Source organism: Schistocerca piceifrons, unplaced genomic scaffold (assembly GCF_021461385.2).
Source record: "Schistocerca piceifrons isolate TAMUIC-IGC-003096 unplaced genomic scaffold, iqSchPice1.1 HiC_scaffold_1239, whole genome shotgun sequence".
Classification (NCBI taxonomy): Eukaryota; Metazoa; Arthropoda; class Insecta; order Orthoptera; family Acrididae; genus Schistocerca; species Schistocerca piceifrons.
In genome coordinates, this window is record NW_025727058.1 from 1 (window position 1) to 5,000 (window position 5,000).

The 5,000-nt window shown below is 61.5% G+C and overlaps 2 non-coding genes across 2 annotated transcripts in view; both read left to right on the forward strand.

Annotated features, from left to right (window-relative positions):
- Window positions 1–401: 401 nt before the first annotated feature.
- On the forward strand, window positions 402–556 carry LOC124730375. Its single transcript, XR_007007994.1, has one exon. It is a non-coding gene; the product is annotated as a 5.8S ribosomal RNA (ribosomal RNA).
- A 188-nt stretch (window positions 557–744) lies between these two features.
- LOC124730386 overlaps window positions 745–5,000 on the forward strand; it is a 6,530-nt gene continuing 2,274 nt past the window's right edge. Inside the window, exon 1 of the ribosomal RNA XR_007007999.1 lies at window positions 745–5,000. This exon is cut by the window's right edge and continues 2,274 nt beyond it. This is a non-coding gene — a ribosomal RNA (large subunit ribosomal RNA).

Consider the following 5,000-nt stretch of genomic DNA (forward strand, 5'->3'; position numbering starts at 1 on the left):
GTAAAAGTCGTAACAAGGTTTCCGTAGGTGAACCTGCGGAAGGATCATTACCGACTAGACTGCATGTCTTTCGATGTGCGTGTCGTGTCGCGCAACACGATACCTGTACGGCTCGCCGTAGCCGTGCGCCGCGTGCGGAACCACGCGTGCCTCTCAAAACTAGCGGCAATGTTGTGTGGTACGAGCGCTGAAGCGCTGGAGCGGCTGGCCTGCGGCACCTGGCGCCTGGCGCCGGTTTTGAATGACTTTCGCCCGAGTGCCTGTCCGCTCCGGTGTGGAGCCGTACGACGCCCGTCGGCCGTGAGGCCGTTGGACACAGAACGCTGGAACAGGGGCCGCCACACGCCTCACTCCCGCCTATGCGACCGTCTCGAAAGAGACGGCGGAAACTGAGAAAAGATCACCCAGGACGGTGGATCACTCGGCTCGTGGGTCGATGAAGAACGCAGCAAATTGCGCGTCGACATGTGAACTGCAGGACACATGAACATCGACGTTTCGAACGCACATTGCGGTCCATGGATTCCGTTCCCGGGCCACGTCTGGCTGAGGGTCGGCTACGTATACTGAAGCGCGCGGCGTTTGCCCCGCTTCGCAGACCTGGGAGTGTCGCGGCCGCCTGTGGGGCCGGCCGCGTCTCCTCAAACGTGCGATGCGCGCCCGTCGCCTGGCGGTTCGCATACCGGTACTTTCTCGGTAGCGTGCACAGCCGGCTGGCGGTGTGGCGTGCGACACCTCGTACAACGACCTCAGAGCAGGCGAGACTACCCGCTGAATTTAAGCATATTACTAAGCGGAGGAAAAGAAACTAACAAGGATTCCCCCAGTAGCGGCGAGCGAACAGGGAAGAGTCCAGCACCGAACCCCGCAGGCTGCCGCCTGTCGTGGCATGTGGTGTTTGGGAGGGTCCACTACCCCGACGCCTCGCGCCGAGCCCAAGTCCAACTTGAATGAGGCCACGGCCCGTAGAGGGTGCCAGGCCCGTAGCGGCCGGTGCGAGCGTCGGCGGGACCTCTCCTTCGAGTCGGGTTGCTTGAGAGTGCAGCTCCAAGTGGGTGGTAAACTCCATCTGAGACTAAATATGACCACGAGACCGATAGCGAACAAGTACCGTGAGGGAAAGTTGAAAAGAACTTTGAAGAGAGAGTTCAAAAGTACGTGAAACCGTTCTGGGGTAAACGTGAGAAGTCCGAAAGGTCGAACGGGTGAGATTCACGCCCATCCGGCCACTGGCCTCCGCCCTCGGCAGATGGGGCCGGCCGCCCGCGCGGAGCAATCTGCGGCGGGGTCGTGTCCGGTTGCCTTTCCACTCGCCGCGGGGTGGGGCCGTTCCGGTGTGCGGTGGGCCGCACTTCTCCCCTAGTAGGACGTCGCGACCCGCTGGGTGCCGGCCTACGGCCCGGGTGCGCAGCCTGTCCTTCCGCGGGCCTCGGTTCGCGTCTGTTGGGCAGAGCCCCGGTGTCCTGGCTGGCTGCCCGGCGGTATATCTGGAGGAGTCGATTCGCCCCTTTGGGCGCTCGGGCTCCCGGCAAGCGCGCGCGGTTCTTCCCGGATGACGGACCTACCTGGCCCGGCCCCGGACCCGCGCCGCTGTTGGCTCGGGATGCTCTCGGGCGGAATAATCGCTCCCGTCAGCGGCGCTTCAGCTTTGGACAATTTCACGACCCGTCTTGAAACACGGACCAAGGAGTCTAACATGTGCGCGAGTCATTGGGCTGTACGAAACCTAAAGGCGTAATGAAAGTGAAGGTCTCGCCTTGCGCGGGCCGAGGGAGGATGGGGCTTCCCCGCCCTTCACGGGGCGGCGGCCTCCGCACTCCCGGGGCGTCTCGTCCTCATTGCGAGGTGAGGCGCACCTAGAGCGTACACGTTGGGACCCGAAAGATGGTGAACTATGCCTGGCCAGGACGAAGTCAGGGGAAACCCTGATGGAGGTCCGTAGCGATTCTGACGTGCAAATCGATCGTCGGAGCTGGGTATAGGGGCGAAAGACTAATCGAACCATCTAGTAGCTGGTTCCCTCCGAAGTTTCCCTCAGGATAGCTGGTGCTCGTACGAGTCTCATCCGGTAAAGCGAATGATTAGAGGCCTTGGGGCCGAAACGACCTCAACCTATTCTCAAACTTTAAATGGGTGAGATCTCCGGCTTGCTTGATATGCTGAAGCCGCGAGCAAACGACTCGGATCGGAGTGCCAAGTGGGCCACTTTTGGTAAGCAGAACTGGCGCTGTGGGATGAACCAAACGCCGAGTTAAGGCGCCCGAATCGACGCTCATGGAAACCATGAAAGGCGTTGGTTGCTTAAGACAGCAGGACGGTGGCCATGGAAGTCGGAATCCGCTAAGGAGTGTGTAACAACTCACCTGCCGAAGCAACTAGCCCTGAAAATGGATGGCGCTGAAGCGTCGTGCCTATACTCGGCCGTCAGTCTGGCAGTCATGGCCGGTCCTTGCGGCCGGCCGCGAAGCCCTGACGAGTAGGAGGGTCGCGGCGGTGGGCGCAGAAGGGTCTGGGCGTGAGCCTGCCTGGAGCCGCCGTCGGTGCAGATCTTGGTGGTAGTAGCAAATACTCCAGCGAGGCCCTGGAGGGCTGACGCGGAGAAGGGTTTCGTGTGAACAGCCGTTGCACACGAGTCAGTCGATCCTAAGCCCTAGGAGAAATCCGATGTTGATGGGGGCCGTCATAGCATGATGCGCTTTGTGCTGGCCCCCGTTGGGCGAAAGGGAATCCGGTTCCTATTCCGGAACCCGGCAGCGGAACCGATACAAGTCGGGCCCCTCTTTTAGAGATGCTCGTCGGGGTAACCCAAAAGGACCCGGAGACGCCGTCGGGAGATCGGGGAAGAGTTTTCTTTTCTGCATGAGCGTTCGAGTTCCCTGGAATCCTCTAGCAGGGAGATAGGGTTTGGAACGCGAAGAGCACCGCAGTTGCGGCGGTGTCCCGATCTTCCCCTCGGACCTTGAAAAATCCGGGAGAGGGCCACGTGGAGGTGTCGCGCCGGTTCGTACCCATATCCGCAGCAGGTCTCCAAGGTGAAGAGCCTCTAGTCGATAGAATAATGTAGGTAAGGGAAGTCGGCAAATTGGATCCGTAACTTCGGGATAAGGATTGGCTCTGAGGATCGGGGCGTGTCGGGCTTGGTCGGGAAGTGGGTCAGCGCTAACGTGCCGGGCCTGGGCGAGGTGAGTGCCGTAGGGGTGCCGGTAAGTGCGGGCGTTTAGCGCGGGCGTGGTCTGCTCTCGCCGTTGGTCGGCCTCGTGCTGGTCGGCGGTGCAGGATGCGCGCGCCTGCGCGGCGTTCGCGCCCCGGTGCTTCAACCTGCGTGCAGGATCCGAGCTCGGTCCCGTGCCTTGGCCTCCCACGGATCTTCCTTGCTGCGAGGCCGCGTCCGCCTTAGCGTGCTCCTCCGGGGGCGCGCGGGTGCGCGGATTCTCTTCGGCCGCCATTCAACGATCAACTCAGAACTGGCACGGACTGGGGGAATCCGACTGTCTAATTAAAACAAAGCATTGCGATGGCCCTAGCGGGTGTTGACGCAATGTGATTTCTGCCCAGTGCTCTGAATGTCAACGTGAAGAAATTCAAGCAAGCGCGGGTAAACGGCGGGAGTAACTATGACTCTCTTCCTTCTGGCCCGCGCCCTTCCGGAACGCCTGCTTCGCGCGCGGACGTCCCCTTCTCCCGAAAACGGCTGCACCAACATCCCCCGCTGACTTTCGCCCCATTACGGTCTGCTCGGTGTTGGCGCGGACCTTTCACAAGGTTCTCGCGTCACGCCTGATGCGCGCATGTGCTGTGGACGAACGTCAGCGGCATTCATCCCTCGGGATGGGATGTTGGAAAATACCTTCATCTTGGACACTGCTCTCACCGACGCAGTTCGCTCCTGCCGCTCTGTCTTTGTGGCGTCGATCGACGTATCTAAGGCATTCGATTCGGTAGATCATGCTGCCCTTCGCCCCGTGCTGAAGGCGCATGGCCTGCCGGATTGCTTTGTCGAGTATGTCGAGCGGTGCTACGAGGGCAGCACGACAGTGATAGCGGACGGCGCCGGCGTGGCGTGTCTGTGCAGCCAGCACGGGGCGTTCGCCAGGGCGATCCCCTCTCCCCCCTCCTGTTCAACTTTGCGGTGGACTACGTTTTAGGCCAACTGCCCTCTCACATCGGAGCTCGGATCCTCGGTCGCAGAGTCAACGCTGCGGCCTTTGCAGATGACGTCTTGCTGTTTGCAGCGACCCCGAGGGGCTTGCAGTCCCTCATCGACGCAGCTACCGCAGCCCTCGCCCACCTGGGGCTGCAGATCAACGCCCGGAAGTGTTTCACCCTCGCCTTAGTCGCGTCAGGGCGCGAGAAGAAGGTGAAGGTGGACAGCAATGTCACCTTCACAGCAGGCAATACCACCATGCCTGCCCTGCGTGTGGGTGAAACCTTCCGGTACCTGGGGCTGCAATTTTCCACGGCGGGTCGCTGTGTCTTCAATCCACGTAGCCACCTGGTGGAGCAGCTTGACGTCATCTCCCGAGCTCCGCTGAAGCCGCAACAGCGCCTCCACGCTCTCACCAATCATACTTCTCCCTGGCCTGTACCACGGCTGGCCCTCAGCCGCACCCGGGTGGGTGCATTGAAGTCGGCCGACGTTACCATCCGGGCCGCCGTCAGGAGATGGTTCCGCCTTCCGGCGGACACCCCCCTGGGATACTTCCACGCTCCTGTTGCCCAGGGGGGCCTCGGCATTCCATCTTGCCGATGGATGGGTCCGACCCTCCGTCGGTCCCGTCTCCTGGCGCTGAAGAAGATAGGGCCAGCCTGCGACGGTGCAGGCATGGATGAGGTGCAGCGTGAGATCGAGGTGCTGGAGCGCCACCTAATGTGGGAGGGTCACCTCCTCAAATCGTCAACGCAGGTTGGGGAAATGTGGGCGGCGCGCCTACACATCGCCATTGACGGTGCGGCACTGTCATCTTCTGCCGCCGTCAGTGGCCAACATCAGTGGGTCGCCG